This window comes from Bos grunniens, chromosome 20, assembly GCF_055505025.1.
Source record: "Bos grunniens cultivar Pamir isolate PY7600 chromosome 20, Bosgru_T2T1.0, whole genome shotgun sequence".
In the NCBI taxonomy this organism is placed as follows: Eukaryota; Metazoa; Chordata; class Mammalia; order Artiodactyla; family Bovidae; genus Bos; species Bos grunniens.
Window position 1 is genome coordinate 28,841,488 of NC_141184.1, and position 26,960 is coordinate 28,868,447.

The 26,960-nt window shown below is 37.1% G+C and overlaps 1 pseudogene; it reads right to left on the minus strand.

Moving 5' to 3' along the window:
* Positions 1-23,168: 23,168 nt before the first annotated feature.
* On the minus strand, positions 23,169-23,654 carry LOC147350178 (splicing factor 45 pseudogene; annotated as a pseudogene).
* Between the last annotated feature and the right edge of the window lie 3,306 nt (positions 23,655-26,960).

The window sequence follows — 26,960 nt, forward strand, 5'->3', positions numbered from 1 at the left end:
CTATTAAGTATTAATAGATATTTTATGATTAAATATTAGATGCTGCACAACATATCCACCCCTAGCGATTTACATACACTTCGGTGTGATAAAATCTAGGAAAATCCAGCGAAGGAACCTGTTTAACATTTTGTTACCCAGCATTACTCATCCTGGAAATCTATAAGTAATGAAGAAACTATAATATCTCAAAGAATTAGTGGTTTTACTAATTTTATATATGATGATTTGAATATTTCTTATGAAATGTCTATGTGACAAAAGTCTTGGAATGGAAAATGGAAAATCTTCACAGCCCTGATTGATTGTTTAGAAATTGCTGTAAAAACACCTGCAAAAAGAATCGATTGACAGATGTACTAAAAAAAAAAAAATCATAAATTGAATCGATTTTCTGTTGACATTTGTAAAACAGTCACACTCTTTCTTACAAATTTAGTCAAAAGTTTAGGCCCCGCTAACCTGAGTTTGAGTGAACTCCGGGAGTTGGTGATGGACAGGGAGGCCTGGCGTGCTGCAATTCATGGGGTCGCAAAGAGTCAGACACGACTGAGCAAATGAACTGAACTGAACTGAAAGAGTCTTGGTCATTTTGCAAATAAAATAAGAAAATAATTTAACAGAGATGATCTGATAATTCTGATTTTTATAGGAGATTAAAGCAATCAAAATTATGTAAAAAGAAAAAAAGTATTGCATGGTTTAATTAATAATAGAATACTGATTTTCCTGGTGGTTTCAGCTTGTAGTATATTATGACTGTGACTTCTAAAAATACTATATATTCAGAAAGTCAACCCTGTGCTATTTTAAACATGGAATCAGAATCTTTGGGGGGAAAATAAAAGGATAGCTTTCTATGGTTGAGAAACACAGAGTTAATTCTAGCTTCTTTCCTTATTTCAGTCAGTTCCTATATAGATATTGTATGAATTTGCACTTGAAATCCACCTTGTCTTCTCTCTTCTGTAAAGCCCTCCTCAGATTACACACATTAACAGAGATATCACTTCTCTGAATTCTCATTATCTGTAACTTTCACTATACAATGTATCAGTTGATTTGATTGAACGCAACTTGATTGTAGTGATTTTAGATTGCTTTATTATTTATTGATTCAGTGTGCATTTCCTTTTCTAAACTGTAGGTTCTTAAAAACATGTATCCTTGATTTTCCCCAGCACCTACCTATCCAGTGATAAATGCATTATAGTTACCCAAGATGTTTATTAATTATTTGAGTGTAAAAGTGGGAATCAAGATAGTTGTTTTTAAGTCAAAGTATTATGCATATGAAATAAAAATTTGAATTTTTACTATGGAACTTAACAGAATATAGAAGTTGATTAGTAATCTTGACTTGCTTTTGTTAATAATCCAATGTGATAAAAGCCTACAGTTTTCTACACAGTTAGCTACACAAACACATTTATACCCTAATTGAGCATATACTTTGTCAACATTCACAGAACCTTGAAACATAACCATGAAATTTCCATTTTAAGACTGATGATTATTCTAATGAATAAAAACTAAAATATAAATTCTCTACAATCTTTCATACATCAAATAAAGCCAAAAATTACCTAATGACACCATTAAATAGAAATGAAATATTGTCATAAATAGAATATATTTTCATGCTTTTGGAATTTGTTTCCATTTATTTATTGTCATATTTCACACAACCACATATTGGTATTTTTGACCTCTTGGCATATGTAACTGACATTATTCTATGCAGTATCTTTCAATGTAAACTATGCTTAGTCCATACTTATGAAACTGAAAATCTCTCGATTAAAAGGGAAAACTAATAAAGACAGTTCAAATACAATAGGAGTGCTACAAAATTTTACCAAATAGAGCAACAGTTATTATGTAATAAATACATAATCTGTTCAGAATCCTCCTCCTAGAGAAGGGCATAGCAACCCACTCCAGTATTCTGGCCTGGAGAATCCCATGGACAGAGGAGCCTGGCGGGCTGCAGTCCACAGGGTCGCAAAGAGTTGGACATGACTGAGTGACCAAGCACAGCACAGCACAGACACATAATATCTTATCCTTAATGATAGCTTTTTTCTTCAAAGAAAATGAGAGTAAAATAAGTAAAATCTATAAATAATTACACTCAGTTGCTCTCTCATGTCCGACCCTTTGCTACCCCATGTATCATAGCCTGCCAGGCTCCTCTGTTTATGAAATTTTCCTGGTAAGAATTCTGGAGTGGGTTGTAATTCCCTCCTCTATAAATAATTGTATTATATTAACTTCAACATATAGGTAGTCTTTAACATAAAAATAATAGAAGAATGTCAACGAGTGCATGTGAATTTAAATGAGTTTTGATTATAGCTTGTAAAAAAATTTTTTTTCAGATCAAAATAAAAGTTTTATTCCAGAAGACAGTAATTCAAAAAGGAGAAGACCACACATTTTTTTTGAAGGAAGAACAGATTATTTTAAAGGACAACTTAGATTGGAAAAAAAAATTCTTAGATGAAAAATAATTATTTTTCATAAATTATATCTACTTTAAAGATCCACAGACTAAAAATAATATGAACTGAGGTCTAAGGTAAACCAAAATCAAGATAGAAATGTCACAGAACATTTAGACAGGCCTTATTTCTTTTTCCCATTGATTAAGATAATTATCAATATTCTATATCTCATACATCTAGTATGAACCTTAAGTAGATCAGATATATTAAGTAATTTGTTTGAAGATAAACTTGCTCAGCTCAGTGAGTATGAAATATATGTACTGCCAGGAATTAATTAGCTTGATTACTGCTTTCTAAAGTATATTCCAAGGAATCCTAATCCAAAAATGTGCTCCTATAATCAAAATAAATTTCAAGTCACAGACTCAAATGTGCAAGGAATGCAATTTTCTATACTTTCTTTCACTAAGCATAATTTCTGAGTTGGGTTTCCATCTCAGCCTGTTATAGAAAAACGACTTAAATCACTCAAGGCCCCTGGGGACAGGAGGAATCTTGTCTGGGTTGTCATTGTCTACCAAAGTGGCATCTTCTGAGGTGTCCTTATTTTTTTGATGCTTGATGATTAGGCCATACACACCACCCAGGCTCCCCTGTCTTTCACTATCTCCTGGAGTCTGCTCAAATTCATGTCCACAGAGTCAGTTATGCTATCTAACTGTCTCATCCTCTGCTGCCCCCTTCTCCTTTTGCCTTCAACCTTTCCCAACATTAAGTTCATTTTCAGTGAGTCAGCTCAATATCAGGTGGCCAAAGTATTGGAACTTCAGCCTCAGCAACAGTCCTTCCAATGAATAATTAGGGATGGTTTTCTTTAGAATTGACTGACTTGATCTCCTTGCTGCCCAAGAGATTCTCAAGGGTCTTCTCCAGCACCACAATTCAAAAGCATCAGTTGTTCAATGCTCAGCCTTCTTTATGGTCTAACTCTCACATCCAACCAAGACTACTGAAAAATCATAGCTTTGACTATATGCACCTTTGTCAGCATAATCATCAGAGAAGGCAATAGCACCCCACTCCAGTACTCTTGCCTGGAAAAATCCCATGGACGGAGGAGCCTGGTAGGCTACAGTCCATGGGGTCGCTAAGAGTCGGACACGACTGAGCGACTTCACTTTCACTTTTCCTTTTCATGCATTGGAGGAGGAAATGGCAACCCACTCCAGTGTTCTTGCCTGGAGAATCCCAGGGATGGCAGAGCCTGGTGGGCTGCCGTCTATGGGGTCACACAGAGTTGGACATGACTGAAGTGACTTAGCAGCAGCAGCAGCATAACCATAGTGGCAGTCTAAATCTGAATTCAAATCCTTTCCAATTTAGCATTCTTCAAATTTATTACAGGACACTTAAAAAAACATACATATTAGCAGTCACAAGAACAAATGTTCCCTGGAACACAGTTTGAGAAACACCTGTATCAATCCTTGAAATAATTTAGTAGCAGTAAAAATGTTATTTTTTTTCTACTGTTTAGAAATAAAAATGGAAACTGTATAATGGTAAAAACAAAGTTACCCAATTGTTTCAATATTCAATAATATCTTTAAAAATTCTATTTAGTTGTTTTATAATGTTTTGTTTTGAAATAAATATTTAAGATAGGTACTAAGTGAATAGAACATTTTATTCTAAATCCAAATTATGTAACTTAGAAATAATTTCCTTGTTTTGGGGAAAGAGCTACAGTCTTCACTAGGGATTTGACACTATTAATAGATAATGAATGTCCTTTGTAACATTCTCTAGAGAAAGAGCAGTTTGCCGGCCATGTAATGTCATGCTTAGGAGTTTATTAGCTTTAGATAAATCCTTACTAGTTAAATCTCCAAAACATAAGATCTTTCAAAATTTTCCTTTTTTATGTCTAATTCACAAACAATTACTTTAATGCATGTGTTTTAGTTTTTAATAATGTGTTTATAAATTTTCTTTCAAAAATTAAAAGGTAGATAAGTATATATTTATCACTGAAAATGATTCCTGTATGTTCTAAAATCAGTATCTTTCAATTTCAATGTCCAAATCAATGTTCCCTGGGAATGGTGTATACATTTATGATTGATGATATTATGATTATCATGCATTTAACTCTGCATCCACAAGCAAAATAAATTATGTATGTTGAAATTCCATCTATATATTCAAAAACCCCCTGATTTATTGAAGTCGGTAAGTGTGGACTTCCCTGGTGGCTCAGGTCGTAAAAGATCTGCCTACAAAGAGGGAGACCCGGTTCAGTCCCTGGGTCAAGAAGATCCCCTGGAGGAGAGAATGGTTACCCACTTCAATACTCTTGCCTGGGGAGTCTCAAGGACAGAGGAACTCAGACTACAGTCCATGGGGTCACAAAGAGTAGAACAGGACTGACAGGCTCACACTTTCATTTTCACATATTTGTAAGTGTGGTAGAGGTAAATCAGGATAAAGAGGTGAAAATGCTTTTGTCTTCAGATACTTAATGATATTAATATGTTAATATTTAATTAATGAGGACTGAGAATCTCTGCCACAACAAAATAAAGATCAGGGCAAGTAAGGTAAACATTGGAATTATGTAAATCAAGGCAAATTCTTAGATGAAATCACAGAATTAGTATTTTTCATGTCATGAAAATTATAGACTTTTAAAATTTAATCTTAACACAATTGATGTATACTGTAATCATCTGATTCTAGTATTTAACTCTGCTTTTAAAGATAGTATTTCAACATGCAAAAATCATTAAATAATTTTTATTACATAAATTGGTTTAAAATATAGGAAAACTGGAGTCTGTAATACCAGAATTTGTATTCTCACACATAATACTAATAAAATGTGAAACTGTGGTACTCACAAGTTTGAAAGTCACTCTTATGGGTGACTAAAAAGAAAAGAAGGTTAGAAAGCATGCTCTGCCTCTGATTGGCTATTTGCCACTTGGCAAGGAATTTAATTATGTGCTTCAAATTAATCCATTTATAATAAATGCCTGTCTTCTAAAGAAATTTTATGACTCTCAATATAAAACTGTTGCAATATGTTGCATTCAAGGTCCTCCAAAAGTGTTAATGTCTATATATTAATCTGAACTTATTTCTAATGTTTTATCATTAAACTATCAGCCTGCTGTGTGCTAAAGTCTGTTGGAGGTCCTAAAAATTGAGATATGTCTGTATTTGACTAACCTCAGCCCTATAATATCAGGGTGTTTGGGATAATGGTCTTGGTTAGTATTTGGTTTGCCACTACTGTAAACCACTGGATACTTTTAGAAATAGCATAGGAAGACAGAAAAAACATAATCTCTACCCTTCTAAAATGACAAGATCAACACCAATTTAAATGATCATGCATAAATCTTCCTTGGACAGCTGTCCATTTCTACACTGATGATCAAGCAGTAACTCAGGAATAATGAGTAATTCTCATAACATAAGAACTCTCAGAATGCAAGTTGAGTGCCTTAAAGTTCCTCAATACTTATACAAAACTGAGTATGCAGATGCAAAGAGAAACAGTCCCCAATTAATTTTAAGCCTCTAATGTCACCCAGCTAATTTTATAAGAAGTCTCATTGGTGCGGTATGGATTTCCCTCCACTTTTAGTGGCAAAGTTCTATCAGCATGCCCTGATTATGAAAAGGTCAAAAGTAACAAATGGTCTTTTTATCACTAACAGAAAAAAACTTGGAGGCTTAAAAGTGATAAAATATTATTATACAAAAGAGTTATTAATTCATTGATTTATTCATAGTTGCTTAATAAAATACATTTTATTAAATATGACAGTAATATTTCAGGTCCTTAGTTTATTATTTTTGGATGCTTTCAATTAGAGTCACATCAAATGGGATTTTGCACAGATTAATTTGCTCTGTATAATGAGGAACATCCTCTGTGGAGAAAGACTAAGATTCACAAACATTGTACTCCAATACTCAACTGATAATCATAGTGAACCAGGGATCATTTAGATGGTTTTTAATTTATATCACAGTTCAGTTCAGTTGCTCAGTCATGTCCAACTCTTTGCGACCCCATGAATTGCAGCACGCCAGGCCTCCCTATCCATCACCACTCCCAGAGTTCACTCAGACTCACGTCCATCGAGTAAGTGATGCCATCCAGCCATCTCATCCTCTGTTGTCCCCTTCTCCTCCTGCCCCGAATCCCTCCCAGCATCAGAGTCTTTTCTAATGAGTCAACTCTTCGCATGAGGTGGCCAAAGTACTGGAGTTTCAGCTTCAGCATCATTCCTTCCAAAGAAATCCCAGGGCTGATCTTCTTCAGAATGGACTGGTTGGATCTCCTTGCAGTCCAAGGGACTCTCAAGAGTCTTCTCCAACACCACAGTTCAAAAGCATCAATTCTTTGGCGCTCAGCTTTCTTCACAGTCCAACTCTCACATCCATACATGACCACTGGAAAAACCATAGCCTTGACTAGAAGGACCTTTGTTGGCAAAGTCTCTGCTTTTCAATATGCTATCTAGGTTGGTCATAACTTTTCTTCCAAGGAGTAAGCATCTTTTAATTTCATGGCTGCAGTCACCATCTGCACAGATGTAAATACAAAGAGAGCCTCACCTCTACAATCTGTTTGGGCAAAGATACCCACATTATAATAAGAACAACTTACAAAATAAAACTTGAGTTCATGTTATCTTGATGCACATACATACCCAAAGAATTAGAAAACTTAAATAATATAAATGAAAAACAAAAACTCTCCCTTTTGCCTGGACATGATGTATTGCATTCCTTTTAATAAATGTATTGTGGTTTTTATAATCATAAAATCAATGGGAGAATATAAAAACATTACAAATAAATTCACCCATAATTATGCCATCCAGAGATGAGTGCTGTGAACTCTTGAGGTGGCTCTTTACTAGACCCATTAGAGCTCTGAGACTGAGAAGATAAAAATGTTAGCTATTTGGGCAGTCCCAGAAAAAGTGAGATGTTTGACACATGGATCAACTGTCTTCCTCAGAAGCTGAGAGCTGGCTTTTCATCCTCTCACTCTCTGAACAGAGGGGAAAATCTATTGATCCCAGCTGCCATCTCCTTTCTCCTCCAGGTGCTAGACTGTGCTAGTACCTTCAAGCTTCAAGACTGGCAAGACAGAATCCAGTCCTCTGGGAAGACCCTTCAGAAAAGTTGGGCTAGATGCATAAATCAATGCCTTTCCACACCTGGGAAAAGCTGGGAGCCAGTGGGTCTCTTCTTGACTATATGGTTTCCTGCCAAGGGTAAGGATTCCAGAGGGTGCCCCAAATCTCACCATTGGCTTTAGTGAGTGATTTCATATTCTTCTGGGAGCAGGAAACTTTTAATTAATTTCTGGATTTCTCAAGAGAATTTGTCCATGAATTGTTGCTGAATCTTTCTGTTTGTTGGGGGTGGGGAGGAAGTCCAGGGTTTCCTACTCTGTATCTAGCTAATTTCAATTCCATAAGTTTTTTTATTATCATACATTTGAGATTTTAGTAATATGTTTGTATTGAAGAAAGGTAATTTGCATTTAAACTTTCAATTTACTAAAATATCTTTATGGAGCTTCTCTGGTGGCTCAGGTGGTAAAGTATCCATCTTCAATGCAGGAGATCAGGGTTTGATCCCTAGGTTGGGAAGATCTCCTGGGGAAGGGAATGGCAACCCACTCTAGTATTCTTGCCTGGAGAATCGCCATGGACAGAGGAGCCTGGCGGGCAACAGTCCATGGGGTTGCAAAGAGTTGGATATGACCGAGCAACTAAGCACAGCACAGCACAGCACATTATGATATTAATCAATGTTGTCACCTTTCCCATCTGTTTGAAACACACCTTTGGAATACACTGAATTGTTATAAAAGAAACTGTTGAAGCAAGAAGTTTTAAAAATGCTATCTATAACTCATGAAGCTGGAATTTTTTCTATTTCAAAATTATATATAATTATATATTCATATAATTATAGTCATAATATACATACCATTTTTCTACATTTCCTTACATTTTCTAGCATTGTAATTATTAAATGATGACCAGCCAGAGTAAAAGGAACACTGCTCATAAGATGAATTTTTCTAGTTCCACAAAATAATACCTGGACATACACACCTTTATTTTGGAAGGCCTTGAGTTATACAGTAATAATGATATCATAATTGCTCATACAAAGGTATTCCCACCATTTTCCCATTGGATCATCAAAAAATTAAAACTAGCATTTATCTATGAATAATCAATCCTGGAACTGGTTGAAATGAATACTTATTTTCCTGAAAAGAGGCCATTTTTTTATCAGAATAGTTTCAATCTGACTCTTACTAAGAATTTCTACAATCCTAACACCTCATTGTGGTCTTTATCACCAATCTGGTTCAAATGTCTTCCTCACTCAACAGTCTTGTCTGTAATAGTTCTAATATGCGAACTTTCTTCCAGGTTTTAAAACTTTGTTAATTATTCTTTAAGAAAAAGAGACGCATGACATGGTTTCAAAAAGGACCACACAGGAATAATGCCCTCAAAATTCTTTGCATAATAATGTATTAAAATTTATTCCTTTGCTTTTTGCTCTATGCTCAGCCAGGGATACAGGCAACTGAGTTTTGAATTCTGATTCTCACTTAGAAAAAACAACTTACTTACTGGCCCCTGATTAATTAGTTACCAGGACTATCTTTCATCTCAATTATCCCTCACAGATCCCTCCCTCTATGTTCTGCATGTCTGGTCAATGATCTCTTGCTGGCTGTGTGTACATTTTAGAACCTGCTGCTGCTAAGTCGCTTCAGTCATGTCCAACTCTGTGCGACCCCAAAGACGGCAGCCCACCAGGCTCCCCTGTCCCTGGGATTCTCCAGGCAAGAATACTTGAGTGGGTTGCCATTTCCTTCTCCAATGCATGAAAGTGAAAAGTGAAGGTGAAGTCTCTCAGTCGTGTCCGACTCTTCGTGACCCCATGGACTGCTCCTCCATCCATGGGATTTTCCAGGCAAGAGTACTGGAGTGGGGTGCCATTGCCTTATCCGTTTAGAACCTGAGTCAAATGCATTTTGCAAGATTTCATAAGCACATGCCTAATCAGTACTTAGAATGAACATAACTAAAACAAATTTCAAAATGGGCTAGCTTTTACCCCATTTTTTCAAACTTTCAATTTTCCATAATGTCATAATCCAGCCCAAAGAATTCAAAACCTCCTGTGCTGCTTCTCTCTCCTTCAGTCCCATGCTAGTAGTTTTCAGTTTACCTCTATTTTTCTGCAAAACTTCTTTTGAGCCATTCTCTCTGAAAGGAGCTCACACACTCCTACCTTTAACCCTGGGCCATTTGAATAGCAGCAAGGAAACCTCTAACAGCTAGACCTTTTTTAGTCCAACTCTTCTATATCATCTGCCAAAACTATCACAGAATCACAGAAAAATGCAGTTTCAAAAGGTCTAAAGAGATTTAATCCAGGGCTCTTCCTGTATTTTCCTATATCTGAGCTCTGATTTCCTCCCTTCACACTTGGCTCAAAATTCTCAATGACGTTCTTTAAGGTAGCAAATTAAGTTCAAACATTTGACCTTACCATGCAAACTTGCAACCATCTGCAGTCAGTTCATCTTTCCAGGTTTATCTCTTCCCATTACACTCCATGATTAAGATACTCCAGTCTATCTATCTCACCCTTTTTAGTCATGTACTGATATATTTTCACTCCAATCCAAAAGAAGGGCAATGCCAAAAAGTGTTCAAACCACCCCACAATTGTGCTCATTTCATATGTTAGTGAGGTAATGCCCAAAATTCTTCAAGCTAGGCTTCAACAATATGTGAACCAAGAAATTTCACATGTACAAGGTGGACTTAGAAAAGGCAGAGGAACCAGAGATAAAACTGTAAACATCTGCTGGATCATAGAAAAAGGAAAAACAAGGGAATTCCAGAAAAAAGAAAAACATCTATTTCTGCTTCATTGACTATGCCTTTGACGATGTGGATCACAACAAACTGTGGAAAATTCTTCAAGAGATGGGAATACCAGACCACCTTACCTACCTCCTGAGAAACCTGTATGCAGGTCAAGAAGCCAACAGTTAGAACTAGACGTGGGAAAACAGACTGGTTCCAAATTGGGAAAGGAGTACGTCAAGGCTACATATTGTCACCCTGCTTATTTAACTTATATGCATAGTACATCATGTGAAAAGGTGGCCTGGATGAAGCACAAGCTGGGACAAAGACTGCTGTAAAAATATCAATAACATCAGATATGCAGATGACACCACCCTTATGGTAGAAAGTGAAAAGGAACTAAAGATACTTTTGATGAAGTTGAAAGAAAAGAGTGAAAAATCTGGCTTAAAACTCAACATTCAAAAAATGAAGATAATGCCATTCGGTCTCACTTCATAGCAAATAGATGGGGAAACAATTGAAACAATGACAGACTTTATTTTCTTGGGCTCCAAAATCACCACAAATGGTGACTGCAGCCATGAAATTTTTAAAAAATGCATGCTCCTTGGAAGAAAAGCTATGATTAATCTAGACAGCACATTAAAAAGCAGAGACATCACTTTGCAGACAAAGATCCATCTAGTCAAAGCTATAGTTTTTCCAGTAATTATGTATGGATGTGAGAGCTGGACCATAAAGAAGGCTGAGCACTGAAGAATTGATGCCTTTGAACTGTGATGCTGGAGAAGGCTCTTGAGAGTCCTTTGGGCATCAGGCAGATCAAACCTGTCAATCCTAAAGGAAATCAACCTTGAATATTCATTCAAAGGGCTGATACTGAAGCTGAAACTCCAATATTTGGCCACCTGATGCAAAGAGTCGACTCATTGAAAAAGACCCGGGTATTGGGAAAGATTGAAGGCAGGATGAGAAGGGGCCAATGGACAACGAGATGCTGGGATGGCATCACCAATTCCATGGACATGAGTTGGAGCAAACTCCGGGAGATAGTGAAGGACAGGGCAGCCTGGTGTGCTACAGTCCATGGTGTCGCAGAGTCGGACACGACTGTGACCGAACTGAACTGAACTGAACTAGTACTTTATTCTCTTCCATCTATTAAGATTTGATCCTTAGGTACCAGTTCATGCTTATTTCATTTCTGTATCTAAAGAGAATTTTGATCTTTGAGTTAGTTATTTCTATGAACATATAACATGGCACATCAGCATCTTGGGTACCATTTACTGGTACAGGTAACACAGTCTTTCTTCCCTGTCACGACAATAATCTCCTTGAGGAGCTGTATTATTTACATTAGGCTTACTTTTTTCCCTTTTATAGAACACCTCCAATTGAGCTTTATGTAGAGGAGGTTTCAATAAATTTTTGATGAGTGAGTGAATCAAAGTGAGAGATAGCATTTACTACCCACCCCCCTAATTCATTCTTTGGAATCTTGAGACACATGAGATGAGTTCATGAATTTCCCAGCCTCAGGGAAAAAAATATGGCTGACATTTTTTTTCATAGATCTCTGTGTTTTAATAACCATGATACAAATATGTTTATTTTATTTCTCTGTGCTATTCTGTGCAATTCTTGTCACATTTTTCTTCTCTAATTAGAGGGTCTATGTCTACAAATCATGAAATCTTCATGAGTTCAGTGACTTACTGTAGTAAATAAATAAGATGATGTGGCTTCAGTGAATATGGTAACTACATTGTTATAAAGCCATCGTATAGAATGTACACTCAAGAACCAACGGATGGAGTGCTGCTCCTGTCTTTTAATCTTCTTGTCTTTTTCCACAGAAAAATCCCACCTCATGTTTTTTTTTTCTCTTTAGCATAAAAAGTATGAACTTTTGTGAGAATTAAAACAAATCTTCAACATTTATATCATTGGCTTTTTGTCTCAGTTTTTATGTTTTTGTTAAAGAACGTGTTATTCACAACTTTATTGAGCTAATTATTTTAGAAAACCATATACATCTTATCAGTTTTATTGGTAACCTCATCTAGGATTTTGTTTTTAACTATTTAGTTTAGTTACAAATTAAGATAAAATAAAGCCATATGTACTAAAAATTGATATATGATTTCCACTTTTAGCTACAATATGATATGAAAATTTTACTTAGAAAGCAAGTTTCAAATTCATGGCTCATCAACAAGCCACTTCATCTTTTTTCTTTCTATAAGGAATGACAAATTGTGTTAAAGAGTTCAAAAGTAAAAATTAAAAAATCTGGAGTGTATGCAGTAAACATGGCTATGCAATATAATATACAATAGACCCTCAAACAACTTGAGGGCTAGGGACACTGACCCCACACAGTAGAAAATAGATACGGATACAGAGATGGATATCCAACCCTCCCTCAATATCCATGTTTTCAAATATGTGGATTCAACCAGTAAAAAAAAAAAAGCATGAACTACTATAATACATATTTACTGAAAACAAAAAAACCAGCTTCCTAGAAGCACAGTTATTGAAAACTCACGTTATTCAATGGTCAAATGTATGTAGCATATATAAATTTAGATTTGAAAGTAAAAGTGAAAGTTGCTCAGTCCTGTGCTCAGTCGTGTCCGACTCTGCGACCCCATGGACTATAAAGTCCATGGAATTCTCCAGGCCAGAATACTGGGGTGGGTAGCCTTTCCATTCTCCAGGGGATCTTCCCAACCCAGGCATTGAATCCAGGTATCCTACACTGCGATCGGTTTATCAGCTGAGCCACAAGAGAAGCCCAAGAATATTGGAGTGGGTAGCCTATCCCTTCTCCAGACGATCTTCCCCACTCAGGAATCAAACCGGGGTCTCCTGCATTGCACATGGATTCTTTACCAATTGAGCTATCAGGGAAGCCTTTTTTCAGTCTTAATACCTACATAACTTCAAAGCTTCCTTGAGTACATAGTTCAAATCTACACCTAAATTCCATCTATTTTAGCAAAAGCATAGCTCTAAATTTCTGAGTCTTTTAACACGAAAACATATATGATTTTGAAATAATTTTTATTGAATGCTGGATTTTTGCATATGTAATGTTATCTACTTTGATAATTTAGGTTGTAATGCAAAACTATTTTTTCTTCCTTCTTTCATCCAACAAGCATTTATTAAGTTCCAAGTTTGTACCAGATTCAGTGCATGGCACTGAAGGTAAAAAATTAAATAAGGCACATTTCAGCCACCAGATTTCTTACAGCTCATCAGAGGAATGTATGTGTAAACAACGACTGTCTTCTTTTATATCCTCCCTACGATGGCACCCCACTCCAGTACTCTTGCCTGGAAAATCCCACGGATGGAGGAGCCTGGTAGGCTGCAGTCCATGGGGTCGCGAAGAGTCAGACATGACTGAGCGACTTCACTTTCACTTTTCACTTTCATGCATTGGAGAAGGAAATGGCAACCCACTCCAGTGTTCTTGCCTGGAGAATCCCAGGGGCGGGGGAGCCTGGTGGGCTGCCGTCTATGCGGTCACACAGAGTCAGACACAACTGAAGCGACTTAGCAGCAGCAGCAGCATGATCCGTTATTACCGTGTGTATCATGTATAATAGGGGAAGATGTTACACTCAACCATATGAAAATGTGTTTTTGTAATCAAGAGTGATTGAATATCAGCAATTTCACATGGTTCCATTTACAAAAAGAAATGGAAAATCTAAATGAAGAGAATGATGGAAAAAAAAAGAGAATGATGATCAAATACAAAACAAGTCCTGGATAATGCATCCAGATTCTCTATACTAGGAGAAATGCAGACTGCATATTCCTGGGCTTCTTTGCCCTCAGATTCATTTCACCCTTCCTCTGCCCTGTGCTACTATGGGGGACTGATCCATTTAAGTTGTAGATTGTCCAATTACAACTCTGTCTGGAAACTGTAAGGTAGCACTTTTCTGTCTATGAAAGTGTCTTTGGTTGTGTCTTTGTTTTTCAATGGCTGCAGCTCCTACTGGGAAAACCCACCACCACTATTTCCGCTTGTTCTGAGTGACCCCAAGCCCTTAGGCTCTGTAATATCATCTCCTCCTTTGTTCTTCTAATTTAGTATTCACAGTGTCTTTCTATTATTGTTAACATCATATTTGTCCTATTCTCCTGCCAAGTTTCTTAGTTATTTTTTAAAATCATTTGTCTTATAATATCTGAGATTTACATATACAGAATATTTTCTGTTTTGTGAATATGAATAAACCCGACTGATACAAAATTAAGGGGCAAATGCACTCATATCTCTCTTATTTCTGGCTACAGAGAAATGTCCTTCCTTCAGGAGCAGCAAGTGATCCACCCTCATCCTAAGAAAGATAAAGGCTATCCCTGAACAGCCTCCTCAGTTCCTTCAGAGACAAAGTGATTAAGCTTATTGATCAGCTAATGATTTTTCCCCCTTAAATGAGCTTCCTTTATCCCAACACCTCCATCTTTCTAGCAACTGGAAAATCTTAACCTTATCCAAGTTACCTCATGCCAAGTAAACCTCTAATCTAACCTCTTCATAATGCTGTTCAGCTAGGATTAAGAATTGATCAACATTTTATATCTAGAAGACTGTAAAATTATCAGTATTGCTTGCTAGAAAATATAGATACTAGCTTCTCTACTCGGAGATTCTGACTCAGGGTCTGAATGTGGCAAGGGAATCTAGATTTCAGCAACATACGTAAGAACATTCAGATAAAGGTTTTCTGTGGGCCATGATGCTCAGCTGCACCAAGGAAAATAAATCACTAGAGTCATCTGGACATCTGGGTTGGAAAGTTTGGGCTCATTTAGAGCCCCTATAACATGTTCCCTGAGCTATTCTTTCTCCTAAAAAACTGTAGGCCTAGAAACTTTGGAATTATCACCTTTACTAAAGAACTCCTTAGGGCAGAACCAGACTCCTATACTGCCTATGTCCTTTTGACAAAGTCCAATGATTACTTCCAGAACACAGTCAAAGATGGTAGATAGACAGACAGATAAATAGATAGATACTTGTGTAATATCATTGTACATATACTACGTATCTTTATGGGTTTCCAAGGTGGTGCTAGTGGTAAAGAACTTTCCTGCCAATGCAGGTTAGATGTAAGAAACACTGGTTAGATCCCTGGGCCAGGAAGATCCCCTGGAGGAGGGCCCAGAAACCCACTCCAGTACACTGGTCTGGAGAATTCCATGGACAGTGGAGCCTGGTGGGTTATAGTCCATGGGGTTGCAAAGAGTTGGACATGACTGAAGCAACTTAGCATGCACTCACAAATGCACATATCTATATAACAGCATACATATCCACTTATCTGATATCTACTTATCTGGTAAAAGGGAGATTCAGGTGGATCAATTCATACATGGCAATATAAAAGACAGAGTAGAAAACATGAATCTATAAAAATGTTTATTTTCATTTCTTTAAAGAAAAAGAATAAGCGCCCTGCATGCCCTGTCCAAGGGTTTTAACCGGGTATAAATCTAACCTTATTTCATTGGATTAGAAACCTGAAGTTCACTAATCATTAATATTCTTTATTCTTTTTATTAAACTATAATGAATCACTCTGAATGATGCAAATTTGGTGGTAAAATAATTCAAAATTTATATCTTCCAGTGTTTGTCCTTTCCTTCAGTAATTGATCCACTAATTGGAAATAAATATCACATTAAACATAATTTCTTTATCATCATTAGATACCATAAATTAACTTGTATCACCAGATTTACCAATAGTATTTGTGAGAAGATAGTTTGGCTGAAATCTCAAGTTCTCTACTGCACATAGAAAAGTCAGTGAAGTCTGTTCTGCAAAAGACATCTTGAGGAAAAGAAAGACAGTTATGGATTGAGAAAAAACATTAGACAAGAACTGTTAGAATAAAGAATTATAAAATAATAATAAACATAAGCAACTGATTTTTAATGGGAAAGAGATTTGAAGTAACATTTTATCAAAAATGATGTACAAATGTCCGATAACTGTATGCCGAAATGCACAACATCATCAGGGAAAAGCAAATTAAAATGACAATGAGATAACACATACCTCAGAGTGACTAAAAATAAAGAGACCAATAACTTCAGTGTCGGCAAGGATATGGAGAAGCTCTCATGCATTGCTGGAAATGTAAACTGGTGCAACGATACTGGAAATTTTATCTGTAACTATTTCGAAATGTGCTATATTTTTTTAAAAATTTATAATAAACATTTTAGAAAATGAACATAGGTTTTAAACAGATTTTACAAAAGAAAATATTCAAAAGCATATGTAAAGATATCCACAATCAATAGCATCAGAAAAGTGTTAATTAAAACACAATAAGATACTACTACACAGCTATAAGGATGACTAAAATTAAAAAGTCTGATGATAGGAAGTGCTGATGAAGTTGTGGAGTAACAGCAACATTTATACTTTGATGGTGGGAAGGTAAAATTGTACAATCACTTTGGATAACATTTTGGCAACAGTTTCTTACATCATGCTGCTGCTGCTGCTGCTAAGTCACTTCAGTCGTGTCTGACTCTGTGCGACCCCATAGACGGCAACCCACCAGGCTCCCCTGTCCCTGGGATTCTCCAGGCAAGAACACTGGAGTGGGTTGCCATTTCCTTCTCCAATACATGAAAGTGAAAAGTGAAAGTGAAGTCGCTCAGTCGTGTCCGATTCTTAGCGACCCCATGGACTGCAGCCTACCAGGCTCCTCCGTCCATGGGATTTTCCAGGCAAGAGTACTGGAGTGGGATGCCATTGCCTTCTCCATTCTTACATCATACAACCCCCAAATTCTATTTCAAACTATTAAATGAAGATAAATTAAAATACATATCCACATGAAGAATTGCATGTGAGTCTTAATAATATATAGATTTATTCATAATAATAACCCAAAACTAGAAGCTACCAGTCCATTCTGAAGGAGATCAGCCCTGGGATTTCTTTGGAAGGAATGATGCTAAAGCTGAAACTCCAGTACTTTGGCCACCTCATGCGAAGAGTTGACTCATTGGAAGACTCTGATGCTGGGAGGGATTGGGGGCAGGAGGAGAAGGGGACAACAGAGGACGAGATGGCTGGATGGCATCACTTACTCGATGGACATGAGTCTGAGTGAACTCCGGGAGTTGGTGATAGACAGGGAGGCTTGGCATGCTGCGATTCATGGGGTGGCAAAGAATCGGACACGACTGAGCAACTGAACTGAACTGAACTGAGAAGCATACTAAATGGCTCAAATCTAGTGAATGGATAAACATATTATAGTATAGCCATACAACTGAATGATACTGAGCAATAATATGGACTGAATTAGTAATACAGGCAACATCATGGATATATCCAAAATCACGCTGAACAAAAGAAGCCAATTCAAAGGAGTACATTTATATGAAAATCTAATAAAATAAGCTAATGTGAACTTTTAGAAAACAGAAGAGTACAAAGAAGATGAGTGAAGTTTTTGAGATGGTGGAAATTTCTATATCTTCTTTGCTGCTGCTCCTGCTGCTGCTGGTGCTAAGTCACTCATGTCCGACTCTGTGCGATCCCATAGACGGCAGCCCACCAGGCTTCCCTATCCCTGGGATTCTCCAGGCAAGAATACTGGAGTGGGTTGCCATTTCCTTCTCCAATCTTCTTTGCAGTGACATGTATATACACGGATGTATGTACTTGTCAAAACTAACAGAACTGTGAACTTAAAATGACAGCGTTCAATTGTAAGTAAAATTGTGCTTCAATTTAGTTAAATACAAAAATATGAACTGCTATTACTGGCTTTGTTGTGGAAAATGTTGAGAATTCTGTGCTTGAGGACAAGCGTGGTAAAGCAGAGGCCCATGTCTCCACAAGTGTGAAAGAGAAGACCAGCCAGCTGCTAGACTCCTAGCTAGCTCATTGTTTTCTCCCTCCCCAGGGTGTGAGAGGTGTGCTTCACTTAAAAATGGTCTCTATTATCACTGAGGGAGACAGAAAGGAGAGCAAGAAAAAGACATAGAAAAGCCAATGTCAAATGTCTTGACATTGGGCCTGGTCCTAGAATCGCACTTATTTAGAGTGAGCTTCTGTCCCAGTTTCCCCAGGGTCATTTCCAGTTTATTACTCTTGTCCTGCTGCAATTACTAATAGTGTCCCCTTTGACCCTGGGAGAGTGTTCTAGATTAGTTTATAAATATTACAGTCACCCAAGCTTTGCAAACACTCAAAACTGATGGCTTAGAATCAGGATTAATATGAGAAATTATCTAGCTAGTCTTTCCCACGTTTTCACTATTTCTTTATATTTTTAACTGCTGTGCTTCATCCTCTGCTCCAAAACTGGAAACATTTTTATGGACCATTTTTAGAATTTTCCAACCTGCTTCTATTTTTGGTCAAATCTAGCTGTCAGGTTTGAACCTCAGAACCATGCCTGAAAGATCAGAACCTGTGTCCTTTGTCTGAACCTAGAGCTTAGAACACATACCACATTTCACACCTAATTCCTTCTGTGCTAAATGATTGCCACATGGCACAGCAGAATGGAAACTTGGTTGTTGGGTTTTTTTTTCATTAATTAATGTATTTAATTGAAGGCTAATTACTTTACAATATTGTGGTGGTTTTTGCCATACATCGACATAAATCAGCCATGGATGTACATGTGTCCCACCATTCTGAACTCTTCTCCTGCCTCTCTCCCCACCCCATCCCTCTGGGTTGTCCCGGAGCAACAGCTTTGAGTGCCCTCCCTCATGCATCAAATTTACACTGGTCATCTATTTAACATATGGTAATATACATGTTTCAATGCTATTCTTTCATATTGTCCCACTGTCGTGTTCTCCCACGTGGACCAAAAGTCTGTTTTTTTAACATCTGTGTCTCTTTTGCTGTCTTGCATATAGGGTTGTCATTACCATCTTTCTAAATTCCATATATATGCGTTAATATACTATATTGGTGTTTCTCTTTCTGGCTTATTTCACTCTGTATAATAGGCTCCAGTTTCATCCACCTCATTAGAACTGACTCAAATGTGTTCTTTTTTATAGCTAAGTATTATTCCATTTTGTATATATACCACAACTTCCTTATCCATTTGTCTGCTATTTGTTAATAACCTCTAAAATGTGTTAGGCATACCTGTTAATTTTTGTTGTTATTTACCAAGGACTTTGACTATAACACTAGAGTTTAGTTTGAAAACACTCCTGAAGATACAGATACGAATTTACTCCAAAAATGAGTTCATTCTGTCCTTTCTAGGTCCTAATAGATCCATGTATTTCCCAACTACCAGGGGATCCCCTTATCTGATTGTCTTGTGGATCTCCACGTTTCCCCAGTGTTGTTTCCAATTACCCCTAGTATCCTATTCAAGCCTAGTAGAGATACAGGTGTACAATAATAGTTTGCAGACTGAAATAAATTTTATTTATACCTACCTGCATCAAAAAAAAATTAATTCCTGAGGAAGAAGTCCATGAAGCTAGGAATCTTATATGGTGCACTGAATATATTGAAGACTGCTGCTGCTACTGCTAAGTCACTTCAGTCGTGTCCAACCCTGTGCGACCCCATGGACAACAGCCCACCAGGCTCCCTCGTCCCTGGGATTCTCAAGGCAAGAACACTGGAGTGGGTTGCCATTTCCTTCTCCAATGCATGAAAGTGAAAAGTGAAGAAGTCGCTCAGTCATGTCAGACTCTTAGCGACCCCATGGACTGTAGCCCACCAGGCTCCTCCATCCATGGGATTTTCCAGGCAAGAGTACTGGAGTGGGGTGCCATTGCCTTCTCCAATATTGAGACAAACTTTATCTAATCAACAATAGTGACTCAGGATAACTCTGCCATTTGCTATAGAATTCTTACTTAGGAAGAATCACATCTTTAGAGTTCAGTGCACTTCCTTAACAGATAGGAAACCAAATTAATTAAGAGGAATACTTTACCTTAAAAAGCCACATAACCTATTTCCAGTTTTTTAAGGAATCTCCACACTGTTCTCCATAGTGGCTGTACTAGTTTGCATTCCCACCAGCAGTGTAAGAGGGTTCCCTTTTCTCTACACCCTCTCCAGCATTTATTGTTTGTAGACTTTTGGATCGCAGCCATTCTGACTGGTGTGAAATGGTACCTCATAGTGGTTTTGATTTGCATTTCTCTGATAATGAGTGATGTTGAGCATCTTTTCATGTGTTTGTTAGCCATCTGTATGTCTTCACTGCTGGGCATACACACTGAGGAAACCAGAAGGGAAAGAGACACGTGTACCCCAGTGTTCATCGCAGCACTGTTTATAATAGCCAGGACATGGAAGCAACCTAGATGTCCATCAGCAGATGAATGGATAAGAAAGCTGTGGTACATATACACAATGGAGTATTACTCAGCCATTAAAAAGAATACATTTGAATCAGTTCTGATGAGGTGGATGAAACTGGAGCCTATTATACAGAGTGAAGTAAGCCAGAAGGAAAAACATAAATACAGTATACTAACGCATATATATGGAATTCAGAAAGATGGTAACAATAACCCTATGTACGAGACAGCAAAAGAGACACTGATGTATAGAACAGTCTTATGGACTCTGTGGGAGAGGGAGAGGGTGGGAAGATTTGAGAGAATGACATTGAAACATGTAAAATATCATGTAAGAAACGAGTCGCTAGTCCAGGTTCAATGCACGATACTGGATGCTTGGGGCTAGTGCACTGGGACGACCCAGAGGGATGGTATGGGGAGCGAGGAGGGAGGAGGGTTCAGGATGGGGAACTCATGTATACCTGTGGCAGATTCATTTTGATATTTGGCAAAACTAAGACAATTATGTAAAGTTTAAAAATAAAATAAAATTAAAAAAAAAAAAGCCACATAACCAAATAGCAACACATGCAAAGAGATAAGTGAAGATATAAGTATAGAAAGGATATATTTTTGACCCATCATCATCAAGGCTGCAGAGCACGTTAACACTGAGTCACCCTTCTTCTGCTCCAGGCACTATTTTGCATGGACTATCAAACATAATTGCATGTTAAAAGATCTTTAAGAAAAGCAGGAGCACTCATTAGAACAATCATATGATGCTGACATCATATGTAAAATTACAGTACCTAGTCACCAGACCTGGTTGTTAAGGGATGTAGTGTCTTGTCTGTAGTGCATTTTCATTAGTCACTTTTTTATTATCAGTATGCAAGCCAAACACAATATTAAATTGCTGGAGGAAAAGAGAAAGCAAGGATGAAGTCTTATCTAATCTGCAAAATACAATGATTAAGTGTACTGTCTTTAGTAGGGTGTTATAGAAAGTCAAGTAATAAAATTTCCCATCTTGATTCTACATTTTGCAGGGGAGAAATAGTCAACAGCAACATTAATAGCATCACAAGTATAAAGGAGCCAGAAGGAAATCATAAAATGCTAGCAAGGACTTTTTTATTTCCCCGACATAAGAGAAACATTGATTGGAGTGTTTTTTGTTTTTAATTTATACAATTCACACTTAATTTAGAAGAAAATTCACAATAAATGATGCTCTTTATTTATGACTTTGGGTAATATGTCCGTTTTATTTGTTTGAGTAGTTGATTCAGAAAATCATCAAAAAATAACACAAAAACCTTTAAATTAAAACTTGCCTGAGAATGAAAAATGATTCCATAACCCTACAGTTTTTTTTCCTATAATGCATTATTGTTTTAATAAAAATCTACATTCTCCAACTGACCTATTTTTCCTTTGGTGGAGATTTTAGCTACTACATAAGCAAAATAAAATTAAAGCCTGGAATGGGACTTTCCCATACTCAGTCTTGTTTTTCCAAATATTTACTCTAAGACCATGGTTTGATTACACGGACAACAACCAAAAAAAGCAGAAAGAAATTTGTTTGCATAAACAATAACAAGTATTTAAAAATACTTCCCAGTTCATATTGCATTGTTTTTTACAAATATTACCACACAACTCCATTCCCATACAGCAAATAGCACTCCCATTTTATAGATGAAGCAACTGGGATGTGCAAAATATAAGTGGCTGCCTATAGTCACTAGCTAGTAAAGAAAAAAAGCACAGCATTAAGCCCAGGTCTTCTCTAAGACTCATGGTTGCTATCACTGCTAAAATCCATTTATTGTTTGGGTTCTGTGAAAATAAAAAAACACATAGCAAAAGCTGTGAGTTCAGTTTTATTGGGAAACTTCCTAAAGACTATATAGCCTAGAAGATCACTTCTCAGATCAGACTGCCCTGAGGAACTGCTCAGCAGAGGTAAGGAGGAGGTGAGCATATAAGTGCTTTGGTAAGGGGATATTTGCAACTAAGCACATGTCTCCACAGAAGGTTGCCACTGGTTACAAGGAACCACTATTTTAGTTAAGGTTTTAGTATTTTTCTAAGTATTTGTTGTTGTTCAGTCACTCAGTCATGCCCGACTCTTTGCAACCCCATGGATTACAGCACACCAGGCTTCCCTGTCCTTCACTATCTCCTGGAGTTTGTTCAAACTTTTTTTTTTTTTTTTGCTTTTTGTTTGTTTTTTTAAAAGGATTTTTATACTATATTAAAAAACCACAAAATAAAAAAAGGATCAGTCAACATATATCTTAGAAGTCTTACAGAGTCTCTGCACCCATAGCCATGAAGGCCCCCTGACGCCTTGTTCTCCTCTGCTCAGTCTGCAGCTCGCTGAAGGATCGCTGGAGATGACTCAGGCTCTAGTTTTTAAAATCAAACTTGTTCTGCCAAATCCAGGACCCTGAATTTATCCAAATTGTAGAAACATGCTTTGACCACCCGTCCACCAAAATACCTCCCATTCAGATCAACAACAGCTTTAATTGCTGACTCAACCCTCTCGAATTCTAAAAATATTTGTACTGCTTCATCATCAGGGGCACCAGGAATTTCAAATATCACACATTTTCCAACTTTGCCATATTTTTCACACTCTTCCTTGGTTTCTACTTCCAAGTCTTCATCCACCTCTCCTGCACCAACTTTGGTAGGACACTTAAGTATTTCAGTTAATGGATTTGAATCTGACTTCTTGGCTGCGTCTTTCTCGGTGGCGTCGCCCACGATGATCTTGCCGCCCCGCTTGCTGGTCTTCTCCACCGAGAGCGCTGTGCTCAGGCCCTGCTCATGCTTCCCGAGACCCTGGCCTTCCCGGCAGCCGTACTTCTGCATGATTTTATGTGCTACCGTGCCCCCCATGTTGGCGAGGAAGGAGTTGCCAGGGCCAGTTGGGGAGTCCATTGAGTCCTTGATGTCATCCAATCATCTCATTCTCTGTTGCCCCTTCTCCTCTTGCCCTCAGTCTTTCCAAGCACCAGAGTCTTTTCCAATGACTCGGCTCTTTGCATTCTAAGTATAGTAAGATGCAAGATTCCAGATTAATAGAACTCTCCTGAAAATACCTAACTACCTGAAAATACCTAACTATCTGAAGGCCTGTTCTGCCAGGTTTCCCTGAGCACAGAATGCCTCATTCCTCATCTCCATCTTGAACTCCTTTCAAGGTGTGTTAAAGGTCAGCAATGTCTGTGGCTCATGACCAAATCCTTATAGAACCAGATGGTGAGTGACATTTTTTTAGTTGTCAGTTCAAAATCTCAACACCAGTTTGGAAGATAACGTAAGAGTGCAACTGATTATACACATCAGTCATAATTTCACCACAGCCTCAGCTTTGGGTATTGTTCTCTAGTACAGTCATGTCCGACTCTTTGCCACATCACGGACTGCAGCACACCAGGGTCATCTGTCCTCCACTATCACCCAGAGTGTACTCAAATTCATGCCCGTTGAGTTGGTTATGCTGTCTAACCATCTCATCCTCTGTAGACCCCTTCTTTTGCCTTCCATCTTTCCCACCATCAGGGTCTTTTCCAACAAGTTCGTTCTTTGCATCAAGTGGCCAAAGTGTTGGAGCTTCAGCATCAGTCCTTCCAATGAATATTTAGACTTGATTTCCTTTGGGATGGACTGGTTTGATCTCCTTGCAGCCCAAGGGACTCATAAGAGTCTTCTTAAGCATCAAAATTCAAAAGCATCAATTATTTGGTGTTCAGCCTTCTTTATGGTTCAACTTTCAAATCCATACATGACTATTGGAAAAAACAGCTTTTGATCATGCAATCAATATTTAGAATATCAGTAAAACAATGATTTATCATAGTTTTAAAATTTGTATGCATATATCTATTGTTTTTATTGGAGCACATATTTTAGTAACAACCACTTTATAAATAAGGTTGCTGTGCAAATTAGCCATCTTTTTGGATAAATTATTTAGTATCTTTAGTTTCTCACTTGAAAATAACAAAAAAACCTATTCAAGTTGGAAAATGCTTATTACACTTTTTCTGCTTTTAAATGTCACCACAGTCAAAATTTCAATGTCATATTGTACATAATTTGTTGTACTCCATCTCTGTCTGGTTTGTTCTATTGGAAAGCTTAAAATTTGCATTTTTTTATTTTAAAAACATCCTCAAAACTGATAAAACTTTGACAGGTTTCTAATGACCCTGTGATAACATATAAGGGCAATTGAAAATGACTGCTTTCATAATAACCATATTAATGTATTTTGAAATTTTTTGAACTTCCCCCTTCCAAAAAAAAAAAAAAAGCCTGTATGTCCACATCTATGAACTTTTCTCTCATGTCATATATATCTCGAGGCCCTTCTATGATTATATGCCTTGCTCTCCATTAAATAGCTTCTCTCTTTCCTTCTATGAAATGACAGATAAACCATGTGATTTCTTCTCATATGTTTGACTAGGTCTTTCACCTTAAATTGCCTCTTTCCCACCGCATCTAAACTCCTGCATCCCACCTAAACTGGAAGACGCCCCATTGTTTTAACTTGTTCCCTTATCTTGCTAAACTATCTGTCTTGATAGAGAAGCAAACAGAAGCACAAAAAGATTTAAGAATTTATGTCTTGAACCAAAAAGACGTATTCAAATCTCCAGTCTACCACTTACCAACTGTAATTTTAACAAATCATTTGGTTTCCAGAGCACCACTTCTACCTCTATAAATGGGGGAGGCTTGTGAGTGATAATACTAGCTTCAAAGAGTTGTGAGAATTAATGAAATAAAATAAAAGCACTAAGCAAAGTGGAACATAATAAAGGTTTAATAAGTGGCAGTTAATTTTATCATAAATGAAGATCTGATTACCTCCTATTGCTTCTGATATTACGTCTATGGAGCTGATTTCTAAATCTGTGTCTTTAGCAATTTTCTATATTTCTCCTTAAAGTCTTTCTCCTTTCCAACTACCCTGATCCAAAAACTCTGGAGCACGATTTCACTTTCTTCCCTTCCATTGGATTCGTTTTACGGTATGGATGTGTCTATGCCTCTGTAGAGCGCTTCTGAACATGCTGTTGACTCCAGCATCCCATAAACATTTGTATTTTCTCTTTACTTAAACATTTTCGATGGTGCTAATTTTCTATCAAATAAAGTTAAAATATTCTATATAGTCATTCAGTGATCCACCTACCACCTACTTATTGAATATGCAGACTACATACATTCAATGTATGTTCAATATCTTTCAGATTTATATCTACAAAAAAAATGGTTATTTCACAATTTCTTAGATGATTAGTATTGGGGAATTGGATCCGTTTCAGTGATTCTCAAAAATATATTTTGCAACCAGTGTACATGGGAAGTTCCTTATCTAATTGCCTCAAATCGTGCATTTTACTGGCTGACAATTAAAAAGGAAGGGGATGTTAGGATCTGGATAGAGGAAGAATTATGTTTAAAAAACCTATTTTCCTTTATTTATTTTCATAGATAATATTTCTATTTTCCATTGTCATCATTGATATACATTTTTAATACACATTTCTTTACTGGAATGCACATGTAAAATCAGGACATTTTGTACATAAGTTTGCCTGTGTGGAATCAGCCATGTTTAGGAAAGTTATTTGGATTGCTTTCCCAAGCACAATATAATCTATTCAAGCTGAAAAATATTCAGTGGATGTATCAACATGTATATGCTTCTACCTAACAGAAAGAGGCATATGCCCAGATGCAACTGTGTATATTTTTAAATAATAACTGCTGCTGAGTTTGGTGCATCCCCAAACTTTAGGCACAAGTCTTTCTAAATTATATGTGGATTCTCACATGAATTCCTACCATGCCCAGGACTTTAGGACAGCTGGCAGAGAAAGTTCCCTCTATTACTTTTCTTGTAGCATTACCTCTAATGATTAATTCTCTCTTCAAGCTGCTTAGTGGTTAAGAGATAATTAAGGGATAGCAGATATACGTCTTTACAGATCAATTAGAAGCTATGTGTCATACATTCTTTCAAATTACTCTTCATAAACTCTCCCATAAAGCTGAATTAATTTCCAAGTAATAGTTAGCTTAATAGCATGAAGCTTCTGAGAGCATCTTTGGGCTTTCCTCTACTATTCCACCAAGCTTTCCCATACTATTCCTTCTCCATTGTATTTCCCTTTCTTTTTTGTGATA